This window comes from Amblyraja radiata, chromosome 14 (genome assembly GCF_010909765.2).
Source record: "Amblyraja radiata isolate CabotCenter1 chromosome 14, sAmbRad1.1.pri, whole genome shotgun sequence".
Lineage (NCBI taxonomy): Eukaryota > Metazoa > Chordata > Chondrichthyes > Rajiformes > Rajidae > Amblyraja > Amblyraja radiata.
In genome coordinates this window covers 59,625,428-59,643,136 of record NC_045969.1, presented here as the reverse complement: position 1 = coordinate 59,643,136, position 17,709 = coordinate 59,625,428, and the positions used below count along the sequence as shown (strand labels likewise).

General features: G+C 44.3%; 1 protein-coding gene and 1 long non-coding RNA gene across 2 annotated transcripts in view; both read left to right on the top strand.

Annotated features, from left to right (window-relative positions):
* LOC116980854 (tyrosine-protein phosphatase non-receptor type substrate 1-like) overlaps positions 1-17,709 on the top strand; it is a 171,901-nt gene that overhangs the window by 89,671 nt on the left and 64,521 nt on the right. The gene's annotated exons all lie outside the window — the stretch shown is intronic.
* The window catches only part of LOC116980856, a 30,702-nt gene continuing 24,950 nt past the window's right edge, over positions 11,958-17,709 (top strand). Inside the window, exons 1-2 of the long non-coding RNA XR_004414080.1 lie at positions 11,958-12,067; positions 13,201-13,250. This is a non-coding gene — a long non-coding RNA (uncharacterized LOC116980856). The remainder of the gene's footprint in view (positions 12,068-13,200; positions 13,251-17,709) is intronic.

Below are 17,709 nucleotides of genomic sequence, written 5' to 3'. Positions count from 1 at the left end.
CAAGTCAAATTAAAAAGACACACAGAAGACACATAATCTATAAAAACATATACTACTCTAGAAATAAAAAAAGAAAGTGCCTAAAACCCTATATAAAGGGGAAAGTGAGAGCATTGTAACTTGCACAAACCCTATATCAGGACATCAGTTCATTTTGTTTTGGCCAAGAGTCTCACTGTTGCAGGGAAGAAGCTCTTGAAAAAGCGTGTTCTGTTTGTGGCGATGCTGTCTGCTCGTCTGTGCCTGAGGTTGTATGTGCAGTGTTTGTGTTTGAGCAGGGAGTGAGCTGGATGTAGTGTGTCTCTGATGATTCTCTCTGCTCTTTTTTGACAGCGCTGTGTGTAGATTGTGTCCATGGAGGGGAGTTCCGTTCTGATGATCCTCTCTGCAGTCTTTATGACTCTTTGCAGAGCCTTCCTCTCTGTCTGTGTGGTGTTTCCATACCACACCGTGATGCCTGTGGTGAGGATGCTCTCTATCAGTCCTTTGTAGACCTGGGTGAGAGGGCGACAGTGCAGACCAGCTTTTGTTATTGCATACAATACACAAAGCACACAAAGAGTCGCCACGTTCCTGATGCTAACAGTTACAAAAGTACTCATTGGAGTCATGTTGGTCTCTCATTGTTCTCGCCATTCCCCCGCACTATGTCCCTCTATGTTCGCTTGGCGGCCCCCCATCCTCGCTAAGTCCTTCCTTCATCCCCCACAACACCTGCTGGGTCTCTCCTTGTTCTCGGCACCCCACACCCTCCCCTGCTGGGTACCTCAATGTTCTCCGTCCCCCCTCCACCCTTGCTGGGTCCTTCTTTGTTCCGTCATGGCCCAAATATGCTTAAACAGACAGAAACACAAATACAATCAGTGATCAAGCAGTAATCTTTATTTCGCCAGGCGGGTGTGGTAAAAATATCTTCACAGTATGTTGATAACAGACTATACAGAGAAGTCCCACACAAAGTGGTGAATCTCTGGAACTCTCTGCCACAGAAGGTAGTTGAGGCCAGTTCATTGGCTATATTTAAGAGGGAGTTAGATGTGGCCCTTGTGGCTAAAGGGATCAGGGGGTATGGAGAGAAGGCAGGTACAGGATACTGAGTTGGATGATCAGCCATGATCATATTGAATGGCGGTGCAGGCTCGAAGGGCCGAATGGCCTACTCCTGCACCTATTTTCTATGTTTCTGTTTCTAAAGGGTTTTGGGGGGGGGGGGGTTTGGTTTCTTGGTCCTCCAAAATATTCCAAATGGAATTTAAACTGGAGGTGGTTCCCCATCTCCCTCCTCCCCCACAACTCTCTCCCCCTCCCCTCCCGCACCCCTCTCTCCTCCCCCTCTCCCTCTCCTCCCCCTCCTCCTCCCACCCCCATCCCTCTCTCCCCCTCACCCCCCTTCCCTCTCTACCCCAATCCCTTCCCTCTGCCCCCTTCCCCCTACCCCTCTTCCACCACTCCCCCTACCCCTCTACCCCTCCCTCCCTACCCACTCTTCCACTTCTCTCCCCCCTCCCCCTCCCACTCTATCTCCCCACTCTCTCCCCTCCCCTCTTACCCTCCCTCCACTCTTCCCCCTCCCTCCCCCCCCCTCTCTCTCCCCCCATCCCTCTCTCCTCCCATACCCCACCCCTCTCTCCTCCCCCTCTCCATCTCCCTCTCCTCACCCCTCTCTCTCTCCCTCTCCCTGCCTGTAGTCATACACAATAATAATAAATAACAAAACATACAATAAATACAAATTAACATCCACCACAGTGAGTTCACCAAGCACCTCCTCACTGTGATGGAGGCAAAAGTCTTAGTCTCTGTCTCTTCCCTCCTTGTTCCCCCTCTGCGCTGAGGCGATCCAGGAACAATTACTTCAGTACATGTATATATACCCCTTTATTCGACGATTCAGCAATACGTTATCTATAAAGTTAGTACAGTCTCTTGCTTCTTAAGATTGGCAGATCCTTAAGATTGACCGAATGTGAAGATTGACAGAAGATTGACAGGGTCTTCTGACAGAGGATATTTCGGCCGAACAAGCTTTTAGTTTTTTCTACTTATGACGCACATCATAATCTTAGTCTGAATTCTCTCTCAATGTTTACATTGTAGAGGAGACATTCGTGAAACTTGTGCTTGATATCTCGCTTATGTTATTGGAAAGAGAACATCAATGGTGTGCTAGCTTTGTTAATGTACTGAAAGGCAAAGGTTGGTGCATTTCGCTGGCCTTGCAATTTAATAGAAGCTTGTCTTAGTTTCAGCGGACTCCATTTTGTATCTGTAAATCATTATTAACTACCACAGTTTTCCACGGCCCGACCACCTCTCCGTGGCTCATCTGTTGAGGGGTTTGTTCCGAGAATTTCCACTCGGTTTCCTTCTTATGTTGTGCAGTTATGCCTTCATGTTTCTGTCAGATGCAGTTGATCCCAGGTCTCTCCCTAAATTTCCTGTGCCTTTACTCCCTTCCCCCAGTGTGCACCCCTTTCTCCCACTAGCCCGCTCCCACCTTTCCTGTCACCATCCACCTATATCCCTCCCTGCGGCTTTACATTCCACTTCTCCACTTAGATTAGAGTCATAGAGTTGTATAGTGTGGAAACAGGCCCTTGGGCCTAACCTGCTCACACCCACCAACATGTCCCATCTATACTAATCGCAACTGCCTGCGTTTGGCCCATGTCCCACTAAAGCTGTCGTATCCGGGTATCAGTCTAAAGGTTTCTTAAATGTTGGGATAAAACTGGCCTCAACAACCACCTCCAGCAGCTTGCTCCATGCACGCACCACCCTTTGTGTAAAAATGTTGCACCTCAGGTTCCTATAGGGGGGTTGCACGTAAGGTCACTGGGTCATAGGGCTTGACGCACGGAGCCGCTCAATCCATCTGGAGGACATCACAGCTTCCGGTATATGTTGTTAATGCACGAAACACGTACTTTTCTACCTGTTAAAAACCGCCAAAATGTTGAATTTATGCGCTGTATAAAATTGTGTAAATCGGGGTAAGCGTGAGAGACATGTACCCAACTTCAGAATTCCAAAAGTGAAACGAAAAGAAGGTAAAAAGAAGCGAGAGCTGATGGGACAACAACAGTTCTTGACGAACATTGGCCGTGCAGATATCGGAATTGAAAATATTGTGAATTATCGCGTTTGCTCACTGCATTTCATCAACAGTAAGGCATTATTTTGTGTTTTTTCTTGATTCCTTTGGTATCTAAAAAGTCTCAGAAGTGATAAACCTGGCTGTAAATATTGCTTCAGAGGTGTTTTCTTTTTGTATGTAAAAACCTTTGTGTGCGCCGTGTAGATGGCTGCACTGACGAGAGCTTCGAGTCATCTCAGCAAACTTGTGTGTATTTATTTTTTATTACTTGTTCTTTTTGTACATACTGTTCATTCACGCATTCAGTATGATCGACAATCACTTTTGGAGATAAGAAAGGCAACAACGGGGACTTTAAGCTGGTTATTGATATCACTGACGACAGCCTCCCCTGGGTGCTTTGCTTACCTGCACGGCGGCGGCAGAGGAACGCAAAGAGAGGGAAGCGTGTCGGCGTTCTGTGCAGAAGTCGGCGAAGAAACAACAAACCTCCTCTGCCCAGCATCCTGCTAGCTCATGTGCAATCCCTGGATAATAAACTGGACGAGTTGCGCGCACGGATCGAACACCATCGGGACATTAAGAAATGCTGTGTTCTGGCGTTCACAGAGACGTGGCTGGAGACCAGCGTACCCGACTGTGCCGTAACTCCGGAGAAGTTTTTCCGTCTACCGTCAAGACAGAACGAAGGAATCAGGCAAGTCGAAAGGAGGGGGAGTATGCTTCATGGTTAACTCTTTGTGGGCCATGGATGTCTGCGTTTTAACTACTCACTGCTCCCCGGTTCAGGAGCTGCTGACCATTAAAGCTAGACCGTTCTACCTCCCGAGAGATTTCAACTCAGTCCTCCTTACAGCTGTTTACATCCCCCCACAGGCTGATAAATCCCTAGCGCTGGACCAACTGTATAGGACTGTAAATGAGCTGGAGAACTCCCACCCTGAGTCTGCGGTCATTGTTCTGGGAGACTTCAACAGAGCCAACATGAAGAAGGTTCTCCAAAATATTACCAACACATCACTTTTCCCACCAGGGAGAGCAGACCCTTAGACCATTGTTACACCCCATTCAGAGACTGCTACAAGCCCATCCCCCGCCCTGCTTTTGGGAAGCCAGACCACTGTTCCACCCTACTGCTGCCTGCATACAGGCAGAAACTAAAACAGAAAAAAAGTTTCCAGGGACATTTACAAATGGAACAATGAAGCTGATGAGGTCTTGCAGGACTGCTTTGACAAAACTGACTGGCAGATGTTTGAGGAAGCAGCAGAAGGCAGCATCAACGATTACACAGTCTGTCACAGGCTACATAAGTAAGTGCATCGATGATGTTGTTCCAAGAGCCACCATCTGTTTTTCCTGCCGATATGGGGTTCAAATTCACCGCAACCGCAACGTTCCAATCGATCGCGTTCCACAAAAACCCCCTCGCAAGATGATTTAAATGCCCATTAATTTACGGGAATTAAACATTAAATTCCTTCCATTTGGCCTATAAATTCATGACAATGAGATTTAAAAATCACGTTATATTGTGAATTCTTGTGTGAATGTTATTTGGACACTTAGACTATTTAAAAATGTTAACCTTAAGAAATGGATAGATGTTTAGATCTAGTAATTAAATTTAGATGAAACTGATGAATATGAATTTCTTGTTGGGTATTTACTATTTGTTTTAGCGTTTAACTTTATCATTTTTTTCAAAAACTGCAAATAATAACTTGTTTCTGTTAACGCTGTTCAGTGTTTTTTTTAATTTACAATTTAAACAGATGTCTCCGAAGAAGAAATGCAAAATTGTCAATCCAAGTCAAGTCAAGTCAAGTTTATTTGTCACATACACATATGAGATGTGCAGTGAAATGAAAATGGCAATGCTCGCGGACTTTTGTGCAAAAGACAAACAACCAAACAAATTATAAACACAATCATAACACACATATTATTTTACATAATAAATAATGGAAGGAAAAACGTTCAGTAGAGTTAGTCCCTGGTGAGATAGGCGTTTACAGTCCGAATGGCCTCTGGGAAGAAACTCCTTCTCAACCTCTCCGTTCTCACCGCATGGCAACGGAGGCGTTTGCCTGACCGTAGCAGCTGGAACAGTCGGTTGCAGGGGTGGAAAGGGTCTCCCATGATTTTATTTGCTCTGGAGTTGCACCTCCTGTTTTATAGTTCCTGCAGGGGGGCGAGTGAAGTTCCCATAGTGCGTTCGGCCGAACGCACTACTCTCTGCAGAGCCTTCTTGTCCTTGGCAGAGCAATTCCCAAACCAGATGGTAATATTTCCGGACAAGATGCTTTCCACCGCCGCTGCGTAGAAGCACTGGAGGATCCTCGGAGACACTCTGAATTTCCTCAATTGCCTGAGGTGGTAAAGGCGCTGCCTTGCCTTACTCACGAGTGCTGAGGCGTGTGATGCCCATGTCATATCCTCGGAGATGTGGACTCCCAGATATTTAAAACAGTTCACCCTATCCACAGGATCCCCATTTATCCTCAATGGAGTGTACGTCCTCGGATGATGTGCCCTCCTAAAGTCCATGATCAGCTCCTTCGTTTTTTTGATGTTCAAGAGGAGGCTGTTGTCCTGGCACCAGAGTGCTAGATCAGCCACCTCCTCCCGGTAGGCCTTCTCGTCGTTGTCTGAGATCAGGCCCACCACCACAGTGTCATCAGCAAACTTAATTATTGAGTTGGAGCTGAACCTAGCCACACAGTCATGTGTGTACAGGGAATACAATAGGGGGCTGAGGACGCAACCCTGGGGCGATCCTGTGCTCAGGGTGAGGGACTTTGATGTATTCCCTCCCATCTTGACTACCTGGGGCCTAGCGGTGAGAAAGTCCAGGACCCAGGCACACAGGGAGGTGTTGAGCCCCAATTCCATTAGCTTCCCGGCCAGTCTGGTGGGGACTATCGTGTTGAAGGCTGAACTCTAGTCTATGAACAGCATCCTCACGTAGCCCCCCTTCTGGCTGTCCAGATGGGAGAGAGCGGTGTGCAAGACCTGGGAGACCGCATCATCCGTGGATCTGTTCGGACGGTATGTGAACTGCAACGGGTCCATGTTCCGAGGGAGGAAGGCGCAGATGTGATTCTTCACCAGCCTCCCAAAACATTTCATGACTACCGAGGTAAGGGCCACCGGACGGTAGTCATTCAGACAGGATGGGGAGGCATTTTTTGGTACCGGTACAGTGATGGATTTTTTGAAGCAGGCAGGGACCACGGACTTGTCCAGGGAGAGGTTGAATAATGCCCAAAAGCCCAGTCAGGCATAGCTAGAGTTCAACTTGAAGTGAATTTCTCTGTCATGCCAGAGTCTAAGAGGGATCTTAAAAATGGACACATCTTGTACTTGTATACCTCGTTTGGAAAAAGTGTGTCTGAAACAGAGAAATCGCTGAGTTCACATTTCTCTTTGTCAGATGCAGAAGGTTATTCATTTGGTGCTGTTGAGTTAAGAGTGAAGGCTCTCGTTAACTTTGCTTAAGTTTAAAAAAACTCACCAATCCCAAGGAACTTGGAGCATTTATGAAAATTTGTGATGAAACTTTTAAACTTCCAGAAGGCAGTCAACACATTTCTTTAGATGACATTCCACCGCCTGGTGCTCAAGATCCTGAATCCTTGACATCAGCTGAAAGCCAAGTGCCCATATTTCAAGACACTGAGGACATGGGCGATGACAGTCATAGTCTGCATCCTCCACTGAATCTAGCAACGCCAACGACAGCTGCTGCCTCACCTGAACCAATGTCATCGACATCTGGTGTTTCAACAAGATGTAGCAGAGAATTTCTAAGTCTTTCACCAAGGAAACAGAAATTGAAGAAAATACTAAATTTTCTGTCTGAATCCAGGGCTGCTCTTACAATAAAGTATCACACAAAGATCAGTGAACTTAGGCACACAGTTGAAAACTCCCAAACATGTAGTTAATCAAGCCTTAAAGAGAAAGCAATACCAAAGGACAGAAAGATTCAGGCACTCAAAACCAAATTGCGTGGGAAAACGTTTGCACGAGAGCTTGCTGAAACCAAGGCAGAGCTTTTAAGATTTAAAAAAGCACACAGACAATTGCTGATGTTTCATGACAGTAAGAAAAAGAGGAAAACTGTTTCAATTCACCAGTACAGAAAAGTTCATGAAAATTTAAAGGACATGGAAGAGGATGTGAGACGCCTCGAATTTGACAATCTTGTCCACAAAGAAACAATCAAAACTCTGCAGGCTGCCAGTATTGTCAAGTCAAAGGTGGACCAGAAAACTTACTCCTCAACAACAAGCATGCATGTGTTTGACTGTATTGTAAATAAAACTCCCACAGCAAACGTTCCAATCCTGATAAGCCAGTTCTACAAGCGGAGTGGACTTAATCTGGATCATGTTCCTCGACGCAGTGCAGTTGAAGTTATGGCCCGAGAATTGGGAGCTATTGCTGAGTTGCCAACAGCAGAGATGCTCCTTGCAACAAAGGATTTGACTGTGGGTTTTGATGCAACCACCCAGGAAGAGACCTACATTAACAGTGTACACATCACCACCACAGACAAATGTCTTTCTGTAGCAGTCGATGAATTGGCTGGTGGAACTGCTGAGGACTATGCACAACATATTTGCGAAACAGTTGACAATTTGTGTAAAACTTACACTAATTTCAATGAGCAAGCAGATTTTCAAGATACCAGGCAAAAGATAATCGCCAACATTTCAAACACAATGAGTGACAGGTGTGCAGCTAATCATGCTGCTATTAGGATTGTGAGTAGCGAGTGGGGTAAATCTTTGAATGAGCTCTACTGCCACTTGCATTGTCTTGATTCCATTGCAACATCAGTTCGCTCAGCCCTCAAAATGCAGAAACAATCCGGAGGAAAATTCTTGTTTGGGAAAGACTGTCTAGCAGTAAATGCCATACTGCAGATGAGCAAACTTCGGTACAAGAATGGAAAAGGGGACCCAAAAGGATTTGTCGCATTTTTGGATGACAGGAACATCCCTCGAGTTGTCCTCCCACGATACCGTGGCAACAGATTGCACATACTGTTTCATATTAGTGGCAAGCTCATAGAATATTATGATGACTTTGTTGCCCTGCTAAATAGCGGAACATTCTGTGGGCGGTTGAAAAGCGCCATCCTCCATGACTTCACCCAGGCTGATGCAAAAGTAGAACTTCAGATATTAGACTTACTTGGCAAATATCTGACTGGGCCTTGGATGAAGCGCTTCTACACTTCAAGCCAGAATCAGATCAACCATGTTGGTGGCATCAAAGTGGTTAAAGGGGTGATTGCTGCTCTAAAGGAAGCCACAGATAATCCAACTTGATATTAGCAAGGGAAGATTTCTTCGGTGAGGAGGTACATCTTGATGCCACATTGACAAGACTTTGGGAGCTACCATTACATCCACAGTTCAGTTCAAAGATGAGGAGCTGTCTTCAAGCTGTCATCACTATGTTGGAGAGGTAATATAGTAAATAGGGGGGTTGCACGTAAGGTCACTGGGTCATAGGGCTTGTCGCACGGAGCCGCTCAATCCATCTGGAGGACATCCGTCACTTCCGGTATATGATATTAATGCAAGAAACGCGTACTTTCCTACCATTTAAAAAACGCCAAAATGTTTAATTTTTGCGCTGTAAAAAATTGTGGAAGTCGGGGTAAGGGTGAGAGACATGTACCCAACTTCAGAATTCCAGAAGTGAAGCAAAATTAAGGTAAAGGGAAGTGAGAGCTGAAGGGACAACAGCAGCTAAAGTGCTTGGCGAACATTGGATGTGCAGATATCGGAATTGAAAATTTTGGTAATTATCGCGTTTGCTCACTGCATTTCATCGTAAGGCATTATTTGTGTTTTTTCTTGATTCCATTGGCATCTAAAAAGTCTCAGAAGTGATAAATCTGGCTGTAAATTTTTCTTCAGATGCGTTTTCATTTTGTATGTAAAAACCCACTTGAGAACCATGGGCGATTTAAAAAATTTACAGACAGATTTATCACTTCTGAAACTTTTTAGATGCCAAAGGAATCAAGAAAAAACACAAATAATGACTTACTGTTGATGACATGCAGTGAGCAAATGGCCAATGTTCGCTAAGCACTCTGGCTGTTGTTGTCCCTTCAGCTCTCGCTTCTATCTACTGTCATTTCTCCTCACTTTTGGAATTCTGAAGTAGGCTAAATGTCTCTCACGCTTATCCCGATTTCCATAATTATTTACAGCGCAACAATTGACAATTGCGGTGGGTTTTAATGGGCCCGCTACGCTGGAAACAATGGTAAGTGCTTACCTGCAGTTCATCGCCGTGAAACCTCCCTATACTTTGAACTTGATGTAACTGAGAAACTGAGGGAGGAGACTGCATCAGCAAGATCACACAACATTGATGCGGAAGAGATAATGGGGATGATTAGCTCATCGAAACAGAAATCTCCCAATGCCACCATGTGTTATTTGTCTGTAGGATGCGGGCCTGCAAGAATAGAACAGTCAATTCCCTTGATAATCACGAGGAGTATCGTAGGGAGGAGGTGCTGTGTAAGGCAGTGACATGGCGGAGAGTGCAGAGGAACAGACGGAATAAAAAACAGAAGCAATTGCGAGCAGAAATCATCAAGCGACGGAAAGGCAAGGATCATGCTCGGGATACAAAAGAGAGGAAAAAACGAGGAAAAAAATTGAAAGAGACCGATTTAAACAGCATTCGCAGAGATTATCCGAATTTGGACTACTCCAAATGTGATGATCTACAGGACATTCTTAATGGGAAAGTTGTGGGCAGAAAGACATGTCATGCGTGGTTTGAAGAGCAAAGACTTGTAGTTTACAATGCCAAAATTGAAAAGTTGAGGAAAAACAAGGTGTACAGTTGCCTACTGGTTGCAATCTGAGGAATATGATGATGCTACTGATTTTGATATGCCAATGTATCAGCTAGCAACTGATCTTCTCCATCATTTGGACTACACAGTTGCAGCATGGGACCCATACACAAATAAAAACATTTCTTCCATCGAACGTGTCCAAAGACAGGCAGCTCGGTTTGTTACTAACACCTATGAGAGAGAAGCGAGTGTCACCAAACTTCTGAATTCTCTGGGGTGGAACCCTCTCCAAGACAGACGTGAAGCTCACCGTTTGACCTGTTTTTACAAAATGTTAAATGGTCAGCTCGACATAGACTACAAGACCTACACCAAAGCCAAACCAATTAGGGGCAGACGAGAGCATTCGATCCAATTTGTGATCCAAGCTACAAAGACAGATGTATACAACAATTTCTTCTTCCCCCGCACAAATAAAGCATGGAATAATCTCCACCCAACTATAGTTACCCAACCAGATGCAACTAAATTTAAAGTAGCTCTTTCTTCCCAATAAACCTTTCTGGCTTAAGCCCTCCCTTCACCACCTCCAGTTTAAATTCCATTTGGAATATTTTGGAGGACCAAGAAACGATAAAGACTTGGTCTTTTGCTAGAAATTGTGAATTATTTACCTATCTATAACTGACTTACAACGTATAATACAATAATATTAAAGTTATGATCTTGAGAATATCACATTTTTGAATTTTCAAAGCAGTCTGGGTGTGTATTACTATTTCTGTCACAACGGTCAATTTTGTAATTAGCTACAATTAGGTAACTAACTAATTATATGCTTGAATTTCAGGTCATCCAAGTAAGATTGTTTCATATTTGTTTCCGAATGCTTCAATCTATAATAACTAAAAATTTCATTCAGTTCTCTTAATTTTTAAGAAAGTTACGGGCTTTTGACTGTCCTCGATCACAGCTTTTGAGTTAATTCAATGGAAAAGCAATATGGAACAAGATGCTAATTTCCGAGTATGAAAATGGCCATAATTTTTTAAATACTGAAGATATGAAAGTGAATTAGGTGTCAAATTAAACTTATTTTTATGGTTTATCTGATGGGATAAATTGCAGATTTAATTTTTAAATCTCAAAATGTTGTAACATTGCTAAACTATGTCCTTTTATCAACACCTCACATTTCACTGTATTCCATCAACCATTCCTCAGCCCCCCTGCCCAAACGATCAAGATCCTGCTGATCCAAATTGTACCACACCCACCGCGAAGAATTTCCCTAAGTTTCGTTTGTGGAGAAACACCACTAAGTTTCGTTTCTGACTTTCTGTTTCCATTTCACGACTTTGGCCAGACAAAGTCACTGTAACCTAAACCCTTTGCAACACCTAAAATCAACGGAGACATTGACATTAATGCATGTGATTCATGACAAACTTTTTGATAAATTCCACCAACTTACCAGCCTCACATATTTGAATATTCAAGTCATTGTGTTTTAAGTTTCAGATACGCATTGACTGCACGAAAACCGGATATGTTTCATGCAGAGTGCAGTGCAATTGGAACTGGCCAGTGCTTATCTTGTAGACATTAGTGTATTAAAAATAAAGCAACATTTATCAATATGTATCCCTCAGTGTACTGTTTTGATTATTCTGACCGATCAACTCAAAATTTAATAAACGAATAATCTAAAAAGTATATCAACAGAAACATTTTACAAATGAAAAATATTATTAAAATGATATAAACACTCCGACATAAAGATGTTCCCTGTGGACGGTCCACAAAGGCTGGATTGGATTGAAGGTTATGAAGGGGAGGGGGAGTGCCGGCACCGCAGGCGCAGTAGTGGGTGAGCGCACCCTGTGCCGGGTGAGCGCAGGCGCAATAGCGGTACTGGTAAATTCCATGCGCAATCTGCAGCAGGAGGAGAACGTTTTGCAACCTGTAGAACTCGCCTCTGCCTCGCAACTAGTGACGCTGCCGACAATCTGGCATCCGATTGGGCCGGACCTGATTATGTATCAATTTTAACTTCCTCATCTCAAAGTGGAGCCAGACTGAAAAGGTTTAGGGCAGATCTGCCGATGCTGGGGTGACTTTGCATAAATGTACGTATTCCGTGTCAATGTTTTGTAATTATAATTCCAGTTGTAAATATATATTTGTTATATCTGTTATGTTAATATTGCAGGTCTGTCTACTAAGTGTATTTGCTCATTGTAGCATAGTAATAAAGTATAGGCAAGGCGTTGAGGGATATTAGGCCTAAATAAACACCGTGGATGCTGGAAACCTAAAATATCAGCAGAAAATGTTGGGAACTCAGCAGGTCGGGCAGCATGGGTGGGGAGAGAACAAGGGGCCAATATTTCAGGTTGAAGACCCCACTGCCACCAGAAATTTAATTGCCTTTGTTTCCATTTATTGCTGAGTTGCATCAAGCATTATTTATCTTTTGTAAGAGTTTTTAAACCTTTGTTTTAGGTGGTGGAAGGAATTATTCATGATTCAAGAGAGTTTATTGTTATTCCCAGATAGGGCAATGAAATTCTTGCTTTGCTTCAGCACAACAGAATATAGAAGGCAGGAATACAGAACAGATCAGTGTGTCCATATACCATTATATAAATATATACATGCATGAATAAATAAAACAGATAGTGGCCTATTAATGTTCAAAGTTTTGTTTGAGTTGAGTTCAATAGCCTGATGGTTGTGGTGAAAAAGCTGTTTCTGAACCTGGATGTTGCAGTCTTCAGGCTCCTGTACCTTCTACCTGAAGGTAGCAGGGAGATGAGTGTGTGGCCAGGATGGTGTGGGTCCTTGATGCTGCCAGCCTTTTTGAGGCAGTGACTGCGATAGATCCCCTCGATGGTAGGGAAGTCAGAACTGCTGAAGAAGGCTTTCGACCCGAAATGCCACGTACTCCTTTTCTCAACAGAAGCTGAGTTACTCCAGCACTTTGTGTCTATCTTTGATATTTATGAGTAGTTGTCTTAACCAACAGCAAGGCTCTCACTTAACTTTTTTTTCTCTAATGCCAGCCGGGCAACCTAGGCAGCTTTTTAGGTTGCCAAATGACAGTTTAGGTAGTCATTTAAGACGGCTTGCATGCGTGTGCGATAATGTGCTCGGACGAAGTGTCTAGGGAAATTAACTCTTTTTAAGCTTTTGTGATCATTCAGGTTGACTTTAAATACTTGCTCTCCTCCATTCTAACCAGTTGTTACTTCTATTTCAGAATAATGTACTTCAAACATCTGGTGATTTCCATCCTGTTCGCTTCTGCTGGTAAGTTCCTTTCTGGGTGTGGGTGGTTGCAGGTGCTTGAGTCTTGGTGTTCTTCACCGTTGATGAGGCGAAAGTTATTATGAGTAACCTCACATTACAATGTTTCCGTTCACATTTATTAGAGCCATACTGTGTAGAAAAAGGCCCTCTGGCCCAACTTGCCTCCGCTGACCAACATGTTCCATCTACACTAGTACCATCTGCCTGCATTTGGCCCATATCCCTCTATCCTATCCATGTACCTGTGACACCACCATTGTTGGATGAATAATGGGTAACAATGAGTCAGAATGTAGGAGGGAGGTTTGAACCTCACTATCGGTGCTGTCTATGAGTTTGTACATTTTCCCCATTTCCGTGTGGGTTTTCTCTGTGCTCTGGTTTCCTCTCACACTCTAAAGACGTACAGCTTTGTTGGCTAATTTGCTTGGTAAAATTGTAAGTTGTCCCGTGTGTATGTAGGATTGTAAATTGTCCGCTAGTGTGCGGGGATCACTGGTCAGCGAGGACTCGGTGGGCCAAACAGTCTGTTTCCGCGCTGTATCTCTAAAACTAAAGATTGAAAACCTGATTGAATGTACCTCTGTGGTGCGGCAGGTAAAGTGACGTCAGTCTGGCTTCTTGCTCGGATAGTTGATAGTTAACCATATAACCATATAACAATTACAGCACGGAAACAGGCCATCTCGACCCTTCTAGTCCGTGCCGAACACATAATCTCCCCTAGTCCCATATACCTGCCCTCAGACCATAACCCTCCATTCCTTTCCCATCCATATAACTCCAGTTGCTGTGACATTTCCTCTGTATTTCCCTTGGAGAAAGTCCTGAATGCAGGGGGTTCTTGCAGATGTTACTACTGATATCTTGAAGGAAGTCTATGTTACTTAACCTTAGTTCAGTTTATTGTCATGTAAAGTGAAAAGCTTTTGTTGCTTGCTAACCAGTCAGCGGAAAGACAATACATGATTACAATTGAGCCATTTACAGTGTGTAGATACATGGTAATGGGCAGGGGCAGAAAACCAGGGGTGGCCCCCCTCTATTTTGAGAGGTGGTGGACATCCCCCCCCCCCCCCCCCCATTTTTTGTAATCCGGATTTTAAAACCCGGTGAAATCTCCGCTTCCTGCGACCGTGCATAGTACCTTGAAGGTGGAATCTCATGTAGATAGGGTGGTAAAGAAAGCTTTTGGTATGCTAGCCTTTATAAATCAGAGCATTGAGTATAGAAGCTGGGATGGAATGTTAAAATTGTACAGGGCATTGGTGAGACCAAATCTGGAGTATGGTGTACAATTTTGGTCGCCCAATTATAGGAAGGATGTCAACAAAATAGAGAGGGTACAGAGGAGATTTACTAGAATGTTGCCTGGGTTTCAACAACTAAGTTACAGAGAAAGGTTGAATAAGTTAGGTCTTTATTCTCTGGAGCGCAGAAGGTTAAGGGGGGACTTGATAGAGGTCTTTAAAATGATGAGAGGGATAGACAGAGTTGATGTGGACAAGCTTTTCCCTTTGAGAATAGGGAAGATTCAAACAAGAGGACATGACTTCAGAATTAAGGGACAGAAGTTTAGGGGTAACATGAGGGGGAACTTCTTTACTCAGAGAGTGGTAGCGGTGTGGAATGAGCTTCCAGTGGAAGTGGTGGAGGCAGGTTCGATGGTATCATTTAAAAATAAATTGGATAGGCATATGGATGAGAAGGGAATGGAGGGTTATGGTATGAGTGCAGGCAGGTGGGACTAAGGGAAAATAATTGTTCGGCTCGGACTTGTAGGGCCGAGATGGCCTGTTTCCGTGCTGTAATTGTTATATGGTTATATGGACAGTGGGGGTGGGACTGCTGATCGAGGGCGCTGATTGGACAAGAGGGACTTCGGGCAGCAGGCAATGGGGCGGGACATGATGATTCAGCGCGATCATTGGAGGAGGGAGGAGTGGGTGGGACTGAGGATAGAGCGCGGTAATTGGAAGAGGGAGACGTGGCACAGACCTGCGCCTCATCCGCAGCCAGGATAGATCCCGGCCAGGTCTCCCGCGCTGTCCCGTCCCCACCCGAGTGCCCCCCTCCCCCCCCATGGGTGGCCAGAGAGGTCAGGAGTCAGATGCGAGCTGTACCCCCAGGCCCACAGCCAGCGCAGAGAAGCACCGCTAAACCCAGCTCAGCTGTGCCTGTCCCGCCAGGTTAACCTGCCTGGGCTTGCGGGAAATATGGCCAGCGCGGAGAAGCAGCGCTGGTGTCCCGTCAGTCCAGGCAGGGCTGTAGGTTAACCCGGCGAGACAGGCAGAGTTGAGCTGCATTTAGCGCTGGATTGAGCCTCCGAAGCCTCGCGTGTGTGAGTGTGCGCATGCGCGCGCGGCTGCCAAAAATGGTATCCCCCAGTCTCCTCCATATTTTGATAGCGATTTCCGTGCTGGTAAAGGCCATTCGGTCCTTCGAGCCAGCACTGCCATTCAATGTGATCATGGCTGATCATCCAGAATCAGCACCCTGTTCCTGCCTTCTCCCCATACCCCTTGATTCCGTTAGCCCCAAGAGCTCTATCTAACTCTCTTTTGAATTGCTTGATAGTCGCTCAGGATTGCTCTCCAGTTGTTGGTAGGGTGGTTCAGTTGCTTGATAACAGCTGGGAAGAAACTATCACTGAATATGGAGATGTGTGGTTTCCAGTGAGGGAAATGGGTTTTAGGAACTAGGGGTACTCAGGTCCGTGAGGCTGAGGTTGGGAAGGAGGGGGGGAATTTTTTTATGGGCGGTTATACCATTGTAAGAGTACAAGAATGCATAACTTGTTTATTGTGTATTTATAATATAGTTTATTGTATAATATAGTTTATTGCACCATCAACGAGCCCAAATTATTTACGAAAGCTGATGATTCTAATATTTTTTTCAGCCCCTCGTACTTTGCTCTCTCTGCACTAGATCTTGAAGCATCACAGCTTGCTTTTCCAAAATGCTCCCAGCTTTATAAGACTGCCACATTGCCTTTACAGTTCCTTAAGACAAAGCAACCCATCTCACATTGAAAGCACGACCAATTTTCAACAGTTGACAGTGAAGAGCCTCAGCGCATGCAGTTAACTCATCCTGATTCTTAGGAGACCTATGATATAAGGAATACAATTTATCACAAAATATCTGAAAATGATTCAAACCTGCAACTTCACTTCTAGCATCACCTACATTGAGTTCAAGCCTGTGACTGGCACAGTGCCAAACAGTTGCATTAGGGAAATCATCAAGAAATAGTTTTGCAACCTCTGCATTTCATCCTAACATTAATGATGCACCATCAGTTACATGTGATATCCCATTTTCTTTTAGGTACTGTATTGAAAAACCGCCTCCTTGTAAGCACCTTAGAAGCCCATCATATATATATAGATTTTGCATTTGCACCAAGTTTCAGGTACACAAAAATACTGGAGAAACTCAGCGGGTGCAGCAGCATCTATGGAGCGATGGAAATAGGCAACGTTTCGGGCCGAAACCCTTCTTCACCAAGTTTCATATATTCTAAGTCAAAATAGAATGATATAGGTTGGGAATATTCACCAACTGCTGCTCTCAAGCAGACTACTAGAACAGTTTTCCCATTAATAGTAGTAGATTCATCAATCATAATAGACATTTTAGATTGTTTTGAAATTATATTTTCCGCTACTCTTTTGCATCTGGTTCCCAGGGCTCTCTCTTAACTTTTTTTCCCTGTTGCCAGCCGGGCAACCTAAGCAGCTTTGTAGGTTGCCAAATGATAGTTTAGGTGGTCATTTAAGACGGCTTAGATGACACGTGCGATTATTTCTGCTTCAAATAAAGTCACAAACTAAACATATTCATCAATCAGACATACCACAATGACATGCAGAAAAATTACAATACAGTATCTCATCTCTTTTTACATTAGAATTAGAATTAGATTCCTTTATTGTCATTCAGACCTTTCGGTCTGAACAAAATTATGTTGCCTACAGTCATACACAGAACCAATAAAAACAAAACACACAATTTGCAATTAATGCAATTTCTATTATTTCTTTCCACTTCCAAAAATTTCTGGTTGGATTATTCAGCGTATGATCAACCTCGGTGAGACCAAACGCAGGCTTGGCGAACGCTTCGCACAACTCCTCAGTTCGCATTAACCAACCTGATCTCCCGGTGGCTCAGCACTTCTACTCCCCCTCCGATTCTGAATCTGACCTTTCTATCATGGGCCTCCTCAATGGCCAGAGTGAGGTCCACCACAATTTGGAGGAACAGCACCTCATATCTCGCTTGGGTAGTTTACACCCCACCGATATGAACATTGGCTTCTCCAATTTCAAAGGTAGTCCTTGCTTTCTCCTTCCTTCCCCTCCCATTCCCAGCTCTCCCACAGCCTACTGTCTCCGCCTCTTCCTTTCTTTTTCCAGACCCCCCCCCCCCTCCCGACATCAGTCTGAAGAAG